The following is a 22635-nucleotide window of genomic DNA, read 5'->3' on the forward strand; positions in this document are numbered from 1 at the left end:
AACTAGGCTGTATTTACAGCATACAAAGATACTGGAAGCCCCACAAGGGAACACACTAGGCTGACTATACAGCACACAATAGGAAGAGAGAACTACCTAAGGAATACACAAAGCTGGCCCCACAACACCCCAAGGAAAAAAGGGAACTTCTAAAGGAATAAACAGAACAGTGCACTCAGCAGACAAGGATAAAGGGGAATGATAAGCAAACAGGGGAATCTGCCTTGACACACACAGACCAGAAAAGCCACACTGCTCCTCAGAAACAGGAGACAGATACAGCAAACAAAGAGAACTAAAATAAACAAACAGGAGCAAAATACAAGGACAGGGGGAGGCAGAAGCTCAGCACAACAAAGGGAACAGAGAGAGAGAGAGAAAGCTAAACAAACAAACTGAAACGACTCACGGCACAAGCTTACCCCAGACAGCACAACGTTAGAGCAGAAGAAAACCAAACCAGGTGTGGGGAAGTGAGGCAATCAGGCTCATGCTGGGAATACCCAGCACACACATGCACAGTATAAACAAGCACGAGAAAGGCAAAACTCCAACGTGAACACCAGCGCCGAAGCGCAGGCTGGCTTCAGCTGAGCAAACAAAGTAATCAACGCCAAAGCAATGATTGCAGGGGAAAGGCAGGCTTAAATGGATCAGGCTTCTGATGTCTGCTGGCTCAGCCCCTGACAAGCCATTCAGGAGTGAGTCCCAAACATTCCCCTGCCTATCCAGCAGAATCATAACATCACCCCCCTCTTCAAGGGCCCCCTCTATCTCGTGACTGGGGTTTAGGCTTGTGCGGAAAGAGGCGGTGAAAATGTCTGACCAATACTGGGGCATGCACATGAGCAGCGTCCTCCCAGGAATTTTCCGCTGGCCCATAGCCTTTCTAAGAAATGAGGTACTGAAGGTGACCACTTTGGCGCCGAGCATCAAGGATATCCTGGACTTCATATTCCCCCTGGGAGGCAGATACCACAGGACTAGGCATAAAAGCGGGCAGGGACCCTCTTCTATGAACCACAGGCTTAAGCAAAAAGACATAAAATGTGTTGTGTACTTGGAGTGTGGGCGGTAACTTAAGCTGGTAGCATACCTGGTTGACTTGTCTTAAAATGGGGAAAGGACCCACAAATCATGGCGCAAATCAAGAAGAAGGAGTCTTCAGTTGAAGGTTGCGAGTAGACAACCAAACCAGCAGATTTATTTTCGAAAGAGAAGGACGCACTTCTTTCGACACAAATCGCAAGATAGGCGTCCTTCTCACAGGGTCGCCCAAATCGGCATAATCGAAAGCCGATTTTGGGCGTCCTCAACTGGTTTCTGTCGCGGGGAAGACCAAAGTTCCTGGGGGTGTGTCGGAGACGTAGCGAAGGCGGGACTGGGGCGTGCCTAACACATGGGTGTCCTCGACCGATAATGGAAAAAAGAAGGGCGTACCTGCAGTGGCGTACCAAGGGGGGGGGGCGGTGGGGGCGGTCCGCCCCGGGTGTCAGTGGGTGGGGGGTGCTCCGTTGCTGACTGCAGTCAGCCCTCGTCTCCTCTCCATCCTGTGCCTTTAAAAAAAATCTGAAAAGCAGCATGGCAGACAGCGCTTCGTGTCTGCCCTGCCTGCTTGTAAAAGAAAGCGCCGGCAAACCTCCTCGTCGATGTCACGACATCGCATCGGGTCTTCCCTCACTGGGTCCCGCCCTTGCGGGGGGCAGGACCCAGTGAGGGAAGACCCGACGCGACGTCGACCAGGAGATTTGCCACTTTCTTTTACAAGCAGGCAGGGCAGACACGAAGCGCTGCCTGCCATGCTGCTTTTCAGATTTTTTTTAAAAGCCCCAGATGGAGGCAGGAGACGAGGGCTGTCGTCGAAGGTGGTAGGTGGGTCGAGTTGGGGGGGGGGGGGCTTAGTTAGGCGAGGAGGGTTTCAGATGGGAGAAGGGGACTTGAGAGGGGGGCCTCAGATGGGAGAAGGGGACGTGGGGAGGGGGGTCTCAGATGGGAGAAGAGGGGAGAAGGGGACTGGGCTGGGGAGAAGGGGGTGGGGGTCTCAGATGGGAGAAGAGGACGTGGGGAGGGGGGTCTCAGATGGGAGAAGAGGGGAGAAGGGGATTGGGCTGGGGAGAAGGGGGGTGGGGGTCTCAGATGGGAGGAGACATGGGGAGGGGGTCTCAGATGGGAGAAGAGGAGAGAAGGGGACTGGGCTGGGGAGAAGGGGGGTGGGGGTCTCAGATGGGAGGAGACGTGGGGAGGGGGGTCTCAGATGGGAGAAGAGGGGAAAAGGGGATTGGGCGTCTCAGATGGGAGAAGGGGACGTGGGGAGGGGGTCTCAGATGGGAGAAGAAGGGAGAAAGGGACTGGGCTGGGGAGAAGGGGGTGGGGGTCTCAGATGGGAGAAGGGGACATGGGGAGGGGGGTCTCAGATGGGAGAAGGGGATGTGGGGAGGGGGTCTCGATGGGAGAAGGGGACTGGGGTGGGGAGGGGGTCTCATGGGAGAAGGGGAGAAGGGGACTGGGGTGGGGAGGGGGATCTCAGATGGGAGAAGAGGGGAGAAGGGGACTGGTGGGGAGAAGGAGGGTGGGGAAGGGGCCATGCGAGAAAATGTGAGCCATGCCTGGGGCTGGTGGGAAAATGGGTCTGGGGCTGAAAAGGGGTCCCTAATGCAAGGCATGTGGATGAAGGGGGCTGGAACTGGGGGCTGAAAAGGAGGGTAGGTGGGATAAGGGGGCTAGTACTGGAACTGGGGGCTGAAAAGGGGCAGAGGCTGAAGCTGGGGGGACTGGGGGCTGAAAAGGGGACAGGGAGGAAGGGCTGGGGCTGAAACTGCGGACTGGTGGGACAGTGGGGCTGAAAAGGGGGAGCAAGTGGGAGATGTGGGCTGGGGCTAGAACTAGGGGCAGGTGGGATAAGAGGGCTGGAACAGGGGACTGAAAAAAGGGGCAGAGAGAGAGGGGACAGACGATGGATGGATGGGGCAGTTTGGCAAACTGAAGAGTAGCAAATCTCCTGGACCGGATGGTATTCATCCTAGAGTACTGATAGAACTGAAAAATGAGCTTGCGGAGCTACTGCTAGTGATATGCAACTTATCCTTAAAATCGAGCGTGGTACCGGAAGATTGGAGGGTGACCAATGTAACGCCGATTTTTAAAAAAGGCTCCAGGGGAGATCCGGGAAATTATAGACCGGTGAGTCTGACGTCAGTGCCAGGGAAAATGGTAGAGGCTATTATTAAAAACAAAATTACAGAGTACATCCGAGGACATGGATTACTGAGACCAAGTCAGCACGGCTTTTGTGTGGGGAAATCTTGTCTGACCAATTTACTTCAATTCTTTGAAGGAGTAAACAAACATGTGGACAAAGGGGAACCGGTTGATATTGTGTATCTGGATTTTCAAAAGGCGTTTGACAAGGTACCTCATGAAAGGCTACAGAGGAAATTGGAGGGTCATGGGATAGGAGGAAATGTCCTATTGTGAATTAAAAACTGGTTGAAGGATAGGAAACAGAGAGTGGGGTTAAATGGGCAATATTCACAATGGAGAAGGGTAGTTAGTGAGGTTCCTCAGGGGTCTGTGCTAAGACCGCTGCTTTTTAATATATTTATAAATGATTTAGAGATGGGAGTAACTAGCGAGGTAATTAAATTTGCTGATGACACAAAGTTATTCAAAGTTGTTAAATCGCGACAGGATTGTGAAAAATTACAAGAGGACCTTACAAGACTGGGAGACTGGGCGGCTAAATGGCAGATGACATTTAATGTGAGCAAGTGCAAGGTGATGCATGTGGGAAAAAAGAACCCGAATTATAGCTACGTCATGCAAGGTTCCACGTTAGGAGTTACGGACCAAGAAAGGGATCTGGGTGTCGTCATCGATAATACGCTGAAACCTTCTGCTCAGTGTGCTGCTGCGACTAGGAAAGCGAATAGAATGTTGGGTATTATTAGGAAAGGTATGAAAAACAGGTGTGAGGATGTTATAATGCCGTTGTATCGCTCCATGGTGCGACCGCACCTTGAGTATTGTGTTCAATTCTGGTCGCCGCATCTCAAGAAAGATATAGTAGAATTGGAAAAGGTGCAGCGAAGGGCGACTAAAATGATAGCGGGGATGGGACGACTTCCCTATGAAGAAAGATTAAGGAAGCTAGGGCTATTCAGCTTGGAGAAGAGACGGCTGAAGGGAGACATGATAGAGGTATATAAAATAATGAGTGGAGTGGAACAGGTGGATGTGAAGCGTCTGTTCACGCTTTCCAAAAATACTAGGACTAGGGGGCATGCGATGAAACTACAGTGTACTAAATTTAAAACAAATCGGAGAAAATGTTTCTTCACCCAACGTATAATTAAACTCTGGAATTTGTTGCCGGAGAAAGTGGTGAAGGCAGTTAGCTTACCAGAGTTTAAAAAGGGGTTGGACGGTTTCCTAAAGGACAAGTCCATAAACCACTGCTAAATGGACTTGGGAAACATCCACAATTCCAGGAATAACATGTATAGAATGCTTGTACGTTTGGGAAGCTTGCCAGGTGCCCTTGGCCTGGATTGGCCGCTGTCGTGGACAGGATGCTGGGCTCGATGGACCCTTGGTCTTTTCCCAGTATGGCATTACTTATGTTATGATGCGTTCCGTTTGACCGTTGAACTGAAGGTGATATCCTGAGGAAAAATGTAATTTTACCCCAAGGTCGCAGTTCAAGGCTCACCAAAACTTAGACACAAATTCCACTCTGACGTGATTGATTCTGGTAGGCCGTGCAAACGAAAAATAAACATGATAAAATACTGAGCAAGCTTCTCAGCTGACAGAAGGCTAGACAAAGGTACAAAGTGGGCCATTTTAGAAAACTGGTCTACCACGTCCCAAATGGCTGTATGTCCTTCAGATGTAGGAAGATCAGTATTGAAGTCCATGGCTATATGGGTCCATGGTCTCTCAGGCACTGGTAACGGCATAAGGAGACCCTGGGTTCTTTGCCGATCAGCCTTATGCTGAGACACACCGGACAAGCAGCGACAAATTCTTGCACATCATGGTCGAGTGTAGGACACCAATACCTCTGCGAGATGAACCGTTTAGTCCCCAGGATACCAGGATGTCCAGCAAGTTGGGAGGCATGACCACACCGAACTACTCTTTCTCTCAACTGAGGTGGTACAAATGTCATACCTACGGGTACTGCAAGCATCATATCTGGAATAATGGCAGCCGGTTCAATCACATGTTGCAGAGATTTGTCTTCTAGGTCCGGCTTCAAAGATCTAGAGAGAGCATCCGCCTTGGTATTCTTCTCCGCTGGACGGTAGGTCAAAGTAAAGTGGAAGTGAGAGAAAAATAATGCCCAATGGGCCTGTCGGGGATTCAATCTCTTCGCTTCACTCAAGTAAACCAATTTCTTGTGGTCTGTGAATACGCTGAAAGGTTCTTGGGCCCCTTCCAAAAGAAGTGGAGGAGTGGCCTAGTGGTTAGGGTGGTGGACTTTGGTCCTGAGGAACTGAGTTCAATTCCCACTTCAGGCACAGGCAGCTCCTTGTGACTCTGGGCAAGTCACTTAACCCTCCATTGCCCCATGTAAGCCGCATTGAGCCTGCCGTGAGTGGGAAAGCACGGTGTACAAATGTAACAAAAATAAAATGTCACCACTCTTCTAAGGACAGCTAAATAGCCAAACGTTCCTGGTAACCTATGGCATAATTCTTCTTGGCTGGAGTATATTTCTTGGAGAAAAAGTCATAGGGGAGATGTTTCCCGCTAGAGTGGACCTGTAACAAAATTGCCCCTGTGCCAACCGACGAAGCATCCACTTCCACAAAAAATTTCCTGGCCGGATCAGGATGTCGTAACACTGGAGCCACGACAAAAGCCGGTTTAAGATTTTCAAAGGCTTCATAAGCCTCTAGTGACCAATTACGGGTGTCAGCATTCTTTCTGGTCAGAGCAGTAAGGGGAGCGATCAGTGACGAATAATTTTGGATGAACTGCCTATAATAATTTGCAAATCCCAAGAAGTGCTGCAGCACCTTACGCCCAGTGGGCTGTTGCCATTGCAAAATCGCGGTCAGCTTGCTGGGATCTATCCGTAGTCCTTGGTTCAAAATAATATATCCAAGGAAAGGCAGTTCAGACTAAAGGAACTCACATTTCTCTAGTTTCACGTATAGTTGGTTCTCTCTTAGCCATTGTAATATGGCCTTCACATGTTCATAATGATCCTCCGCTGATCTAGAAAATATTAGGATATCATCTATATAGACCATTACGAATTTGTATTGGAGTTCTCTGAAAATGTCATTCATAAAGGACTGGAAGACTGTTGGGGCATTAGCCAGGCCAAAGGGCATCACCAGGTACTCATAGTGCCCGTCGCGGTGGTTAAACACGGTCTTCCATTCATCACCTTCTTGGATCTGAACGAGGTTATAGGCCCCTCTGAGATCCAATTTGGAGAATATCTGGGCTCCTTGAAGATGATCAAACATCTCAGCAATTAGGGGTAAAGGATATTTGTCCTTCCGTGTAATAGCATTGAGCCCTCTATAATCAATACATGGGCACAACCCACCATCTTTCTTCTCCACAAAGAAAAACCCTGCACCCGCTGGCGATTTTGAAGGACGAATGAACCTTCGAGCAAGGTTGTCCTGTGTATACTGGGTCATGGCTTCAGTTTCAGGTGGGGACAGAAGATACGCTTGACCACGAGAGGGTTCAGCTCCCGGTAGTAGGTCAATGGCACAATCATAGGGGCGATGAGGAGGCAAGGTCTCCGCTCATCGTTTGGAAAAAACATCTTTAAAGGACTTATAAATGGCGGGTAACATTAAATTTGTTTGAACCAAGGGAAGTAACGATGGTACCTGAGAGACCTTGTCCAAACAGGCTTTATGGCAGGCTGGTCCCCACGCCGCCAACTGACCCCGCTCCCAGTCAATGCAGGGATTATGCAGGCTAAACCATGGTAATCCTAGAATGATGGACTCACTGGCAGACGGAAGCACATAAAAGGAGATAATTTCCTTGTGTAGAACTCCAACTCATATCATCATAGGCACGGTTCTGGCCCGTAAAACCCTTTGAACTAGGCCCAATGCCGCAGACACGGAGATGGGATGAGGTAGATCTTCTGTAGGAATTTGATGGCTCTGTACCAGATTCTCGCTAATGAAATTGCCCCAGCACCAGAATCCACTAGAGCTTCAAGATAGGGAGCACCCTAACAGACAACAAAACTGGAACCAGAATTTGCGTCCAGGGAGAGACTTCTGCCCAGATCCTGTTTCCCTGGCCAGGATCAGGGCTGCTGGTTTCCCGATTTCCTTCTATTTGGGCAACCATGGACAAAATGTCCCTTGACTCCACAATAAAGGTATAGCCCCTCGGAGCATCTACGTTGCTGCTCCTGAACCGAATTAGACACACGATCAACCTGCATAGGTTCTGGCCCTTCTCGCAAACAGATTGGGAAGATGGGGCCTTATGTGGAATCTTCAAGTCGGCCTGTCCAAAGTGCTGACTGGTGAGATGCTCACAAGCACGTTCTCTGAAATGGATGTCCACCTGGGTGAAGAGACGAATGAGGTCATCCAAGTTAGGGGGTAGCTCCCGACCCGTGAGTTCATCTTTGATGGCGGGAGAGACCCCGTACCAGAATACTGCAGTAAGGCTCTGATTATCCCATCCCAGCTCTGCTGCCAAGGTTCGGAATTGAATGGCGTACTCGCCAAAGGAATGCCGTCCCTGATGCAGATTCAGAAGTTGAGTTGCCGCCGAGGAAGCCTTCCCAGGCTCTTCAAAAATAAGACAAAATTGTTTCAGTAACTCTGTCAAATTATCCAATATGGGGTCCCTCTTCTCCCATAAACAGAAGGCCCAGGCAAGAGCGGATCCCGAGAGCAGCGAGATGATGTATGCCACCCTCGCTCGATCCGAAGGAAAATCCTGGGCCTGTAGCTCAAAAACAATTTGACATTGATTTATAAAGCCCCGACAAGTTCTACTATTGCCATCATAACAAGGGGGCTGGGCTACCCGAATGCCTAGGCCACCCGCCATGGGACCCTATGGCCTAGAGGGTGAAGGGGTCCCACTAGTTCCAGTAGCAGTATGAGTATCTACCGGTTGATTCAGCGCATCAACGGCTCCCATAACCTGTTGAATCTGAGCATGCAGTTGCGGGAGTAACTGCATAGTGGAGGTTTCAGTCGAGCTCATGGCTTTGGTGTTCTATTATTCCGGACATGAGCCCTTGAGCCTAGGCTGAGGTCTAGTATAGGATTTTGGCCAAGGCCTAGGGTAGACCGAACAGGCCCAATGCACCACCCCAGCCAGCAAGCCCCGCACACACACAACAGCCAACAGGCACCATGAGAAAGTGGGAGATAGAGCATTCAGGCAGGCCTCATGGCTGAACTGGAACCCAATCGCACAGAGTCCAAGCAAGCGGGCCCCACGACCAACCGGGAACCAAATCACACTCTGGGAAGGGAGAAAGAACAGAACTGGACCACAAGCAGCACACACAGTGCAAGGTAGAGACACAAAGGAAAGGGTGAGATACAGGAGTCTCTAAAGGTATACAAGGCTGTGCCACAGGGCAAACAAGAATACAGAAAGCCCCAGAAAGAAACACTCTAGGCTTGAACCACACAGCACTCAAGGGAAGAAGGGAACCAACGAGAGGACTACACTCTAGGCTGAACCATTCAGCACTCAGGGAAAGGGGAAGCCACTCAAGGAATACTCTAAGGTGTGCGACGAGGCACTCAAGAAAAAAGGAAACCAACTATAGGAATACTCTAGGCTGAACCATTCAGCACACAAGGGAACTAGGCTGTACTTACATTATACAAAGATACTGGAAGCCCCACAAGGGAACATACAAGGCTGACTATACAGCACACAAAAGGAAGGGAGAACTATCTAAGAAATACACAAAGCTGGCCCCACAACACCCCAAGGGAAAATGGAACTGCTAAAGGAATAAACAGAACAGTGCACTCAGCAGACAAGGATAAAGGGGAGTGATAAGCAAACAGGGGAATCTGCCTTGACACACACAGACCAGAAAAGCCACACTGCTCCTCGGAAACAGGAGACAGATACAGCAAACAAAGAGAACTACAATAAACAAACAGGAGCAAAATACGAGGACAGGGGGAGGCAGAAGCTCAGCACAACAAAGGGAACAGAGAGAGAGAGAGAAAGCTAAACAAACAAACTGAAACGACTCACGGCACAAGCTTACCCCAGACAGCACAACGTTAGAGCAGAAGAAAACCGAACCAGGTGAGGGGAAGTGAGGCAATCAGGCTCATGCTGGGAATACCCAGCACACACATGCACAGTATAAACAAGCACAAGGAGAAAGGCAAAACTCCAATGTGAACACCAGCGCCGAAGCGCAGGCTGGCTTCAGCTGAGCAAACAAAGTAATCAACGCCAAAGCAATGATTGCATCAACGCCAAAGCAATGATTGCAGGTAAAAGGCAGGTTTAAATGGATCAGGCTTCTGACGTCTGCTGGCTCAGCCCCTGACAAGCCAATCAGGAATGAGTCCCAAACATTCCCCTGCCTATCCAGCAGAATCATAACACTTTGAAAGATATCTTATCCCGAACCATTCTCTTTTGAGCGACTGTCAGCCTTCCCCCCATTTCTAGTTTAAAAGCTGCTCTATATCCTTTTTAAATGCCGATGTCAGCAGCCTGGTTCCACTCTGGTTAAGGTCCCTGAGACTCTTTATTGCATGCCTTTGTCTTTTCAGGATGCTAATCTGGTGCTGTGATAATGGCATGTTGCCTTTCAGAGTGTTTAGGGCTATCTCCGCTATAGCTGCTATTAAGTCATCCGAAGTGATACCAAGGATGGCCTTTCTCTAGCAGATCGAAACCTGAACTAAAAGTTTTTAAAGCTCCAGGTTCCTCTTCAGATGCCTACACATGATTTTGCCTGTGAGAGCGCAATTACAGCATGTGGAAAAAGTGACTGCTCATCACTTCTTTTTATTGCCATCTGCTATTTTCTCACTATATACAACCGTCAGAGCAGGGGGAAAGATGTCCACCCTCAATCTGTAAGCCTTGGGCATCGACGCATTCAAATCTACAACAAGTTAGCGTCTTTGAAGGCCTCGAGAAAGAAACACATCTTGCCCGGTTACATTGGTCTGGCGAAAACAGCTATCTGCTGTTTATCTCTTGGATTCTTAACACCATATATTTTGTATTTAAGGTGATGGTGTGGATTGTTCTGCCTTGACAAAAACATGTTTTGGATGATATATATAATAATTTCTGTAGTGTGTATATTTGGTAAAGGCTTTTTCAACCTCATCATTTTTACAACCAGTCTCCATAAAATCATCGACGATGACCAGGTTTACTTTATGGGGCGGATATAACAGGTCATCGTTAAAATCACCGGTAGTGAATCCATAACATGTATAAATGGGTAATGATTTGACAGTTCTTCATACATAGGCGGCCAACAAGTGTAACACCATACGATTCAATCGGGTTTCATGCTGAATGTAAGATCGGGGTATTCTAACAATTTTTTAACAAAGAAACTTTTGCCACTATTGGAGGGCCCCCTATGATGCTCGAGAAGGGGTGGCAAAAGCACGTGTCAAACTCGTCAGTAGCCATAGCAAGAATGTAAGCTCCCCACCACCTCTGGTTGGGCTGATGGTTTTGCTAAATGAGAGGTAGAGGAACAGCCTGGATTCCCTGTAAGTTTGCTAATGGCCAGGGAAAAAGGGAGGGGGGTCATACTGGAGGATGCAGACCTAGGCATAGTTCACAGGCTTCTGCAGACAGAGAACAAGGTGGGGGCTGGTAGGGGATGCAGAGTGAGAGGGTTGCTTACCTGTAAACTTGTATGTTTCTCAGGTGAGTATTGAAATCTGACTGAGCTCATACAGATGTCTTGAAAACAGGAGGGGGAGTGGGGAGGATGTTTTGTCACACAATGGAGCAGTATTCTGCCTTGAGAGATGAGTTGGAAAGGGGATTTCTTTTCGGCGGGGCTGCATAAACAATTAGCTAGGCTACAGGCTGATCTTACACAGGCAACCCCTATAAAAAAGCACTTTTTCTGCTCATACTATTCTTGAGTTTTAGAATTCACAGACTAGGATACGGCTCTGCGTGATGACCTCATACAGCTGTGGGGGGTGTTTACTCTTAAAACAGTTTGGCTTTTGTTTTTAAAGCAAAGAGGAATTATTAGATAAAACAAACAGCTCTTTAAAAAAAAGCAAACGTTTGCTTAGCTGTATCTTTTTTCTCTAGCTCTGATGAAAAGTTTATCTGCCTTGGGGCTACTGCTTCTTGGAAGGGGAAGAGCTAAGATTCCCCTGTAAATTTTGTTGCTAGCTAGGGGGGAGGGGAAGAAGTCATGGGTGGCAGCAAGAGACCCTATTGATCTCACACAGATAGTGTGAAAAAGCAAACAGCAGGCTACAGACCCTGGTCTCACACAGACAGAGAATAGTTTGCTTTGCTGGATAAAAAAACAAACAGTTCAGTCATTCTTAAAAAGCAGACGATCCAGCTTAAAAAGGTGTCCTTTTTGAAAGAAAAAGAAAAAAAGAAAAACAAATACCTATCTTTTTCTGCATCCTTTTTTGAAAGAAAAAAGAAAAACAACCCAAATACCTATTTTTTTCCTGTAGGATAAAAAGGTTGAGGTGCGCATGCACAACTAAATTCTACCAAGGCTGTAGGGGGTAGTGATGGGAGTTTTTGACATCACTTCCCATCACGACCCCATCCAAGATGGCAGCTTATAGTGGAAACAGGAAGTGATGTGATACATGCAGTAATGGCTGCCATCTTGAAAAAGGTGCATGGCTGTGATGTCACTTTCTGTAACATCACAAAAATGGGTGGGGTTTGGGGCAGAGCTATGAAAAAGGGGCAGAGTTTGGGGTAGGGCCAAGCAAATAAGGTGGGGCAAGGGACATGGCTATGCAAAAGGGGAAGGGCTTGGGTAGGATCAAGATGTCATATCTGGTGATGTCATCCAAGGGATTGGGGAGTGGGTATGACTTGGGCATGTCCTCACTTCTGATTTGCTGAAAACTCAGAAGTGGATATGTCACCTGTCAAAATCAATTAATTTTGACAGATGCAGGTAAGGTACACTACTAACATTTTAGGGTGGACAATGTTCACAATGAGCTCCTTTTATTATCCACCAGAAAGAAGAGATAAGAGTTTTAAGTTTTGGCACAGTATAAGTCATCAAAAGATCAAAATATAAGAAAACCAATGGACCGCATTAAAAGCTTATAGCCCATTTAGTTATATTTAAACAAATGAGAAATCTGCATGAAACAAAATATTTATTTTTATTATTTTGACTTATAAAAACTACTTGTCCCTGAAACATGCTCAAAACAGAATAATCCATTTGTGTATCTAAAATGTAAACTTCTACAAAAGAGATGAAGTGACGATGTGATTCCATGTGCCCCAGTTAGAAGAGTTTAGTTTTACTTCCATTTAATTTCAATATATTCCTTGCTAATAACACCAGACTTCCTAAGGTTGAGCACAAAATACAGAGAATTTATTACTGCTTTTTCAACCAGCTACAATATTTTTAATGCTGTTTTAGTGATTTTCAATTTTATTTCATGATATGGGAAGCTTTCAAATAAATGAAAAAGCTATCAAATGAAAAAAAAAACCCACATAGGCAGTCATAAGTGTTTACTATTATTTTTATATAGAAATATCTTTATTGTCATCATAAGCAAACATAAACTGAAAACCACAATCCAGCATTGCAAATAAGAAAGCAAGCTCTGGAGCACTGACTAATACATTTTGAATATAACCCTCCTCCACAGACCCCTTGAAAATTCCCCAACCCCCCCCCCCCCCCCCCCTCCAACTCTCCTTACATCCCATCCCGATCCCCTCCTAAAAGAGAGAATCCAAAACCTAGGAGATTTAATAAAACAAAATAGACCTCACAAGTTTGGTGTTGTTTTCAATAGCAATTGCTATTGTTTTGCTATGACCAATACGGCGGCAAGCTCCACCCACTGTCTTCAGCCCAGATAATCAGTCAAATAGGCTCATGCCATCTCCTGTCATTAAAACTCCTTGGGTCAGACAGAGGAGGTGTGTCTGTAGCGTTCAGATGCCAGCAATCTGCTGTATGTTTGGAGAACCTGGGAGGGGGACAGGAGGAGAGAGAGACCAGACCGCAGGGAAGGAGAGTAGGGAGCTATGTGCCTATATACATAGGAATAGGTATAGCAGGTTGCAGTTTTTACCAGTGGGTGGCTCTGGGATTTTTGCCAGGATAGCTCAATGGTAGCTATGCCCTTGCTATGCTGTAGTTACTGCTTTATTGTTTTATGCCATAGCAGATTGCACATAAAATAAATTAATCTCCCTGAATACTAAAACAAGATTAATGTTGGTGACCAACAGGTGTTTGACATAGAAAGTTCATAGTGCCTCAGGCCACAGATATTCTTTAGCACAATTGATATTATGGAGAGTGATGCTGATTCATTTAGATGCTTGTTTCCTTCCTCTGCCCACAGATATTTTGAATCTGGATGTTTCTTTCTTTCTTTCTTTCTTTGTACGCAATTTATTTTGGCATTAGATTTCCTCTGGTTAACATATGTCAGGTATTTGGTGACAGAATCTGTGACAAGCATTTCTAATCAAATGGCATCTTGCTTCAGGCTAGTTATACACCTTCTACCAAAAATCAAAATATATATTTTTAGACATTTGTCAGTTCCTGTCAGGAAAGTGATACCTCTGCAATTCTGTAAGCAATCAGCCCTGTGTACTGATTTCTAAGCTTGCATGAATTGCTTAATGTGATGGCAGACTTTATTTGTATAGTGGTGGTAATGAAGAAAATTAATCTACATAACACAAGCACATAAGAGGTGCTGGGCTGGATCAGACCAAGGGGCTGATGTAATAGAGTACACTAGGCCTTTCAAACCAGTAACTCTGCTTTGGTGCACGTTTTTGTGAATGCCCTGCACAAAACTGGGTTTTGCACACAAGTCCAGGATTTTATATATGGCGCTCAGATTTGGGTGCCCATCTTTGGGCGTGTTGCTGAGATGTGTGTGTAGCTTATTTGTTTTATTTATTAGGATTTACTTACCACCTTTTTGAAGGAATTCATACAAGGCTGTGTAGAGTAAGAATAGATTAAACATGAGCAATAGGCAATTACAGCAGTAAAAATATTCAAAAACAATACAAAGTATGGCATGGTATACTACTTACAATGTCAACACAATACGTAATAGAGCATTATAATTGATAGTGAAAGGTAAAGCAAATAAGTAACATATAAGTAGGTAAAAAAGTCTTTACCATTTTGCCCGGCACTGACGTCAGACTCACCAGTCTATAATTTCACGGATCACCTCTGGAACCTTTTTACAAAATCTGCATTACTTTGGCCACCCTCCATATTACTACTTACTACTACTTAACATTTCTAAAGTGCTACTAGGGTTACGCAGCGCTGTACAGTTCAACAAAGAAGGACAGTCCCTTCTCAAAGGAGCTTAAAATCTAAAGGACAACATGGGCAGTCAGCTTACAATCTAATGGACAACATGTGCAGACAGTCAATTGGGGTAGTCTAGATTTCCTGGATAGAGGTAAAATGATTAGGTGCCGAAGGTGACATTGAAGAGATGGGATTTGAGTAAGGATTTGAAGATGGGCAAGGAGGGGGCTCTGCGTATGAGTTCAGGGAGTTTGTTTCAAGCATAGGGAGAGGCAAGGCAGAAAGGGTGGAGCCTGGAGTTGGCGATGGTGGAGAAGGGAGAAGAGAGGAGGGATTTGTCCTGTTAGCAGAGGTTTCGGGTAGGAGCGTAAGGGGAGATAAGGGTAGAGAGGTAGTGAGGGGCTGCAGATTGAGTGCATTTGTAGGTTAGTAGGAGAAGTTTGAACTGTATGCAGTACCTGATTGGAAGCCAGTGAAGTGACTTGAGGAGAGGGGTGATATGAGCATATCGGTCCAGGCGGAAGATAAGACGTGCAGCAGAGTTCTGAAGGGGGGATAGGTGGCTAAGTGGGAGGCCAGTGAGGAGTAGGTTGCAATAGTCAAGGCGAGAGGTAATAAGAGAGTGGACGAGAGTTCGGGTGGTGTGCTCAGAGAGGAAAGGGCGAATTTTGCTGATGTTGTAGAGAAAGAAGCGACAGGTCTTGGCTATCTGCTGGATATGCGTGGAGAAGGAGAGGGAGGAGTCGAAGATGACTCCGAGGTTGCGGGCAAATGAGACGAGGAGGAGAGATTGCTATTGACTGAGATAGAGAGTGGGGGGAGAGGAGATGTGGGTTTGGGTGGAAAGGTAATAAGCTCTGTCTTGGACATGTTCAGTTTCAGGTGGCGGTTGGACATCCAGGCAGCAATGTCTGATAAGCAGGCCGATACTTTGGCCTGGGTTTCCGCAGTGATGTCCGGTGTGGAGAGATGAAGCTGGGTTTCGTCAGCATAGAGATGATATTGGAAGCCATGAGATAAGATCAGCGAGCCCAGGGAAGAGGTGTAGATTGAAAAAAGAAGGGGTCCAAGGACAGATCCCTGAGGAACTCCAACAGAGAGCGGGATGGGGTTGGAGGAAGATCCATGAGAATGCACTCTGAAGATACGGTGGGAGAGTTAAGAGGAAAACCAGGAGAGGACAGAGCCCTGGAACCCAAATGAAGATAGTGTGTCAAGGAGTAAATTATGATTGACAGTGTCAAATGCGGCGGATAGGTCGAGGAGGATGAGGATGAGGATGGAGTAATGACCTTTGAATTTGGCAAGGAACAGGTTATTATAGACTTTGGTGAGTGCCGTTTCTGTTGAGTGTAGAGGGCGAAAACCAGATTGAAGTGGATCGAGGATGGCATGAGAGGAGAGAAAATCGAGGCAGCGGCTGTGAACAGCGCGTTCAAGTATCTTGGAGAGGAAGGGTAGGAGGGAGATGGGGCGATAGTTGGAGGGGCAGGTAGGGTCAAGTGATGGTTTTTTGAGGAGAGGTGTGACTACAGCATGCTTGAAGGTGTCATATTACTAACAATAGTTCTGCAAATTCATTTTTGAATTCTATCAGTAATCTGGGATGAATACCATCAAGTCCAGGCGATTTGATACTCTTCAATTTGTCAAATTGCAGCATTATATCTTCCAGGTTTATAGAGATTTCATTTAGTCAGCATTGAATACCATTTCTGGCACTGGTCTCTCTCCCAAATCTTCCTCAGTGAAGACCGAAGGAAAGAATTCATTTAATCTCTCCGCTATGGCTTTGTCTTCCCTGAGTGCCCCTTTTACCCCTCGGTCATCTAGTGGTCCAACTGATTTTTTTGCCGGCTTTTTGCTTTTAATATACCTAAAAAAAAATTACTATGTGTTTTTCCCTCCAATGCAATCTTTTTTTTTCAAAGTCCCTCTTTGCCTTCCTTACCAGCACTGTGCATTTAACTTGCCATTCCTGATGATGTTTCTTATTATTTTCAGTCAGATCCTTCTTCCATTTTCTGAAGGATTTTCTAATAGCTTTGTTCACCTCACTTTTTAACCATGCTGGCTGTTGTTTGGTCTTTCTTCCTCCTTTTTTAATACATAGAATATATTTGGCCTGGGCTTCCAGGATGGTAGTTTTGAACAGCATCCATGCCTGATGTAAATTTTTGATCTTTGCAACTGCTCCGGTAAGTTTTTTTCCCCACCGTTCTTCTCATTTTATCATAGTCTCCTTTTTGAAAGTTCAATGGTAACATATTGTATTTCCTGTGTGTACTTACTCCAAAGCCAATATCAAATCTGATCATCTTATGATTACTGTTATCAAGGGTCCCCAGCACCATTACCTCTTGCACCAGATCATGCACTCCATTATGGACTAGGTTTAGAATTTTTCCTCCTCTTGTTGGCTCCTGTGCCAGCTGCTCCATAAAGCAGTCCTTGATTTTATCAAGGTATTTTACCTCCCTAGCATGCCCTGATGTTACATTTATCCAAATTGTATCAGGGTAAATAAAATCACCCATTATTATTATGTTGTCCAGTTAGCCTCCCTAATTTCTGATGCATGTGCATCCATCTGTGCATGGGCTAGAATGTTATTGTAACATAGTAACATAGTAGATGACGGCATAAAAAGACCTGCACGGTCCATCCAGTCTGCCCAACAAGATAAACTCACATGTGCTACTTTTTGTGTATACCTTACCTTGATTTGTACCTGTCCTTTTCCGGGCACAGACCGTATAAGTCTGCCCAGCACTATCCCTGCCTCCCAACCACCAGCCCCGCCTCCCACCACCAGTTCTGGCACAGACCGTATAAGTCTGCCCAGCACTATCCCCGCCTCCCAACCACCAGTCCCGCCTCCCACCACCGGCTCTGGCACAGACTGTATAAGTCTGCCCAGCACTATCCCCGCCTCCCAACCACCAGTCCCGCCTCCCACCACCGGCTCTGGCACAGACTGTATAAGTCTGCCCAGCACTATCCCCGCCTCCCAACCACCAGCCCCGCCTCCCACCACCGCCTCTGGCACAGACCGTATAAGCCTACCCAGCACCATCCCCGCCTCCCGCCACCGGCTCTGCCACCCAATCTCGGCTAAGCTCCTTAGGATCCATTCCTTCTGAACAGGATTCCTTTATGTTTATCCCACGCATGTTTGAATTCCGTTACTGTTTTCGTTTTCACCACGTCCCGCGGGAGGGCATTCCAAGCATCCACTACTCTCTCCGTGAAAAAATACTTCCTGACATTTTTCTTGTCTGCCCCCCTTCAATCTCATTTCATGTCCTCTCGTTCTACCGCCTTCGCATCTCCAGAAAAGAATGAGAGGACATGAAATGAGATTGAAGGGGGGCAGACAAGAAAAATGTCAGGAAGTATTTTTTCACGGAGAGAGTAGTGGATGCTTTTAGTAGTATTGTGTGCATAAATATTTGTATCACAATTTAATGCACAAAATAATATTCCAACATATACACAGATGTGTGTACATGCAGCTCCAGGTGGTGATACAATATTTTTATGCGCAAGATATAGCTGTCGCTAGCGCAGACCTGTGTGCTCATGCTTTTAGTGCCATCTCCCATGTTAGTGCATTTTTTTTGCACTGAGCATATTTGCATACTGTTTGATTATTGTATTGAGGAGCAAACCTTTGGCATTACTCTTGCATTAGGAAGTTGTGCATTAATCAGTGCATGATTACAAGGCAAGGTTTGTGAATAAACCCCCATGGGACCACTGAGCCCATCCTGTCTTTGACAGTGGCTAATCCAAGATATTTTGAAATCCATGGCAGTTGCCAAATAGTAGATTAATTCCTTGCTGTTAACTGGCAGGGATAATGTTACCACCCCTCTCGGCTGGAATGTAGTGATGTGCTCCCAAATACCTGATGGTTGTAGTCATGGCGAATATCCAGGGAATACACACTCACAGCCACTGTATGTGTCAAAATTTAGGGAACAGCACGACTTCCTTCACCCTCCATCTTCTTTCTTCTATGAAGACTGGGGTTGCCTCAGAAACAGAGATATCCGAGAGAACAAAAACCCAGAACACTTACCCAAAATAATACACAACCACTGAAAAAAAATTTTTTTTCCAACTTTACCAATGGCAGAATTCTTCCAAATCTTCCGCCACTTGTACCAGACCTGCAGGACTAAAGTTCACTTCAATAAACCCCACAATTTATCCAACAGGTACCCCAAATCCTGCTGACTACGCCAAAATCGGTTACCACCCCTCTCGGCTGGACTGTAGTGATGTGCTCCCAGATACCTGATGGTTGTAGTCGTGGCGAATATCCAGGGAACACACACTCACAGCCGAGGGAGTGGAACAAATAAACTAACCTCGTCCTTTACTCTCAAAGAATAAAGGAGGAAAAGAATCTAAATTTAGGATTTGTTCCTGAAATGGAAGGACCAAACTTTCAGATTTGCAAATTATCTCTTTCTTTATTGAATACAAATGCAAGCAAATTTTCATTCAAATAAACTCAAATTCACAATTAGTGTGAAGCTTAATAGAACTGCAATAACATATTGAACATTCAAATGTAGAACTACATGTATACCTTTAACTTTGTCTGTTTCACCTAAAAAGGCGGAAAAGAACCTTTTCAGATAAGTATTTAAATTGTCTTTTATCAAAATCAGATATTTGTGGTTATTCTGTTTCCTGATATAGAAATTGGTCTCTTTGTGTGCACTATTGGTGTTTTTGCAGGGATCTCATGGATTTTTAATATCTGATGGTCTGTTCCTTTGTTTTCCCTTAAAATGTTGTAAAATAAATATATATTCCGTTCAACACCCTTGGCAATGTCACTTAGCTGTAGTTGAATTTATTTAGGTGATGTCTTTCTTGCGTTGGAGCTCATCTGGAACCCTTCAGAGGATGTCTCCCAGATTTCTTCTCCCTAAACCTCACTTATAAAGAAAATAAATGGAGGCAAGACCCTTGAACTCCCTTTGTTCTTGTTCAGGCTCTGGTGACTATTAACCAATTCTCAATACTGTGGCCAAACTCTCTAATTGAAATAAAATAAGTTAAAGGTTTTCTCACTACAAAACCTATTTCTCACTGTTGTTTCCCTAGACTAAAATCCAGCAGGCTTCAACATTCCATCTCACAGACTTCACATAAAAGCATAACTTTTCCCTTCACAGCTATCAGATCAATCTGGAGAATACAGCACACTCAAACAACAGCAGTGCTGGATTTTCTTTATTCTGAAGTCAGATTCCAAACCTTGCTTGCACTGAACTCAGAACTCTCACAAACACACCTTCCCCCCAGATGCAGCTTAATGGCTTCTTTCTTCAAATCACAGATTCACCTCTCAGTCCTTCCCCTGTGTCACACTTTAAATCCTTACACACTTTTAGACTTTCTCATTCCCAACACAAAGCACAGCCTCCCTTACTCTTACCAGGGTAGGCAGCCATGTGCTCTTAGTACCTTTGCATACAGACTCTCATTCCACCTTCCATGACCTTAAATTCCCTTAGAACTTAGCCATTCCATGCACTGCCTGCAAAGATGTTGCAGGAATTACCACTATTGTTAGCAGAATCTGTGGTACTTCAGGAGTCAAACACCACACACCAGAATGAGAGAAAAGTCTTCTTTATTTGCCAGCAAACAAAGTAGGACATCAGCTCTAGCTCTCTCTGTGTCCTGTCCTTCTGTGTCTCTTCTTCTGAGCTCTCTGGATCCTGCCTCCTGTCTTCTCCTGTCTGTTGTCTCTCTCGTCTCAGCTCCTTCTCTTCTAACGTAAACTGCTTCTGTTCCCATTTATATAGGGTCCTACACCCTTCTAGCCCCCCTTTCTCAACAGATGGCAAAGAATAGATTGATTACCCTGTCTTGAACTAATTATTACTTACACATTACTCAAAAATATCAGTTACATAGGTTTGTGATATTTCCTAAACTGACCTATGACCTGGGGCCTCTCAAACCAGACAATGTGGCACCTATCTCCTGCATTTTATTATTATTCACATAATCAGATTCCTGGTTAATTCATAACTTGAGCTGGGTTCATTGAGGGGCCAAGGGGCCAGTCTTGCTTAATGGCACACAGACATGGTTTGTTATTACTTTCAGGAGACCAGTCCTACACTTAGCTATAATTCATCAAGGCTTTCCCTGACCTCTTTCACCTAGCTAGGCCTGTGGATAATTCAAACCAGATGATGACCTCTTAAACTGCAGACAAAGCTCACTTGAAAAGTCAGACACTGATGTAACACTGAATTGAAAAGATATTCTACATAGAGAAATAAACTTATTAATTAAACAATAAAACATATTTTAAAATAAGCAGAAATCAGAATTCCCTATAAGACAAAATCTAAATCATCTAGAATTATTTAAACCTACTCTATCTCCTTCTAAACAGCGTTCAATCTAATCTTTTAAACTGCCTGCGAAACTGTCCAGTATGCCTTGCTCAGAATGGCATCCAGATGTGGTAAATAATATCTATGAACAATCCATCACTCAAAAAGGGACAAAGAAAGTTTCATTTCTCTCTGACCTTTCTAACCTCTAGTCTAGCAAAAGCTAGACATTTGAGCAATCAAAACCAGATGGCATTCCATCACTTGCAGGACTGAACCAAAATTAAACAGAATTAACAAATATGATTTATCTGCCCAGGCTGCCTCAAAGACATACCTCTGTTTCATTCCAAACCAAACTAAATTTGGTTTAAACTTTCTCCCAGCTTTCCATTAGTACAGCTCTCTCACCCAAAACACATCAGTTTTCCCCACATGTATTCAGCAACACAATCATGAAAAAGGCAGTCTGTTTATTGAAGTACTCACTTTTAAGCTCAAATCATCTCATTCTCAGCACCAAAGCTCACCTTCACTCACTTTCAATATTAAAGTACCCTTTTTCAATATCACATTTCACTTTAAACTCACAAAATCCATACTTTTATTCTTACTTTTACACAGACACACACTATATGTTTTTTCTTTCTCAAGCCATGTTCACAGTTCTGGTCTCTCTGCCAGGGTTGCCAGGTGGAAAATTTTTTTCTCGCCCAATCCAGCCCAAAAAACAGCCCAAAACCCGCCCAAACACAAACCCCGCCCCTGACACCCCCACCCCCGCGTCATCACCCCCGCCCCCGCCGTCATCAACCCCGCCCCCGCCATCACCGGCCCCGCCTCCCCCGTCACCGGCCCCGCCTCCCCGTCATCGGCCCCGCCTCCGACGTCATCGGCCCCGCCCAAAATGTCACTAACCCCGCCCAAAAACGTCACTAACCCCGCCCCCCGTGGCCGAAAAAAAGGCAAAAAGCCACCCAAAAAACCGCCCAAACGACCCAAAAGCAGCCCAAAAAACCGCAACCCGCCGCGGGCAAAAATTTCCCGCGGCGGGTCGCGGAAAACCGCCCACCTGGCAACACTGTTCTCTGCTCACTCCAGTCTCCCTGGCAACTCCCCCCCCCCCCCTAGAGGATCTGACATCACTCAACCAATCAGCTTGTCAGAGAAAGACAGTTTTTTTTTCCTGATCTGTTTAGAATCTCCCTCCCCCATAGAAGTAAATGCAAAACTTCCTATACAGAGAATTTCAAAGTCAATTTTAACCCCCATAGAAGTAAATGCAAAACTTCCTATACAGAGAATTTCAAAGTCAATTTTAACCTGACTTGTACCCAAAACAGAAAGGAACATTTTAAAGTACAATCCCCACTTAATCATGGTTTATTTCTTGAAAAATAAAACCACATTTAAGAAACATCTCACACTTTCTTCAGCTAACTCCATTAACAATTCCCAAACTAAACTTTAAACCTTTTCCAGCCAGCAGCCTCCACCAAAACCCTGGAACAAGCCCCCCCAGAGCCCCAGGAAAAAACATTTAATATATGTTACCATATATTACAATAATGGTGACTTTCTCCAGGTCTACATTGCTAGTAATTGTTTATGGACTTTTCCTGTAGGAAAGTTTAAGCCCAGCCATGGCATATGATTACATCTTCCAGCAAACAATTTCCACAGCTTAAACATGAACTGAGTGAAAAGTTCTTTCTCCAATTTGTTTTATGTCCTCTATTGCTTTGTTTC

The 22635-nt window shown here is 45.4% G+C and overlaps 1 long non-coding RNA gene across 1 annotated transcript; it reads left to right on the forward strand.

The window, feature by feature from the left end:
- Positions 1 to 12154: 12154 nt before the first annotated feature.
- On the forward strand, positions 12155 to 22244 carry LOC115478202. The gene is made up of 3 exons (XR_003943461.1): positions 12155 to 12228; positions 12485 to 12492; positions 22234 to 22244. It is a non-coding gene; the product is annotated as an uncharacterized LOC115478202 (long non-coding RNA).
- Positions 22245 to 22635: the final 391 nt, after the last annotated feature.

The sequence above is a fragment of the Microcaecilia unicolor genome, chromosome 9 (genome assembly GCF_901765095.1).
Source record: "Microcaecilia unicolor chromosome 9, aMicUni1.1, whole genome shotgun sequence".
Classification (NCBI taxonomy): Eukaryota; Metazoa; Chordata; class Amphibia; order Gymnophiona; family Siphonopidae; genus Microcaecilia; species Microcaecilia unicolor.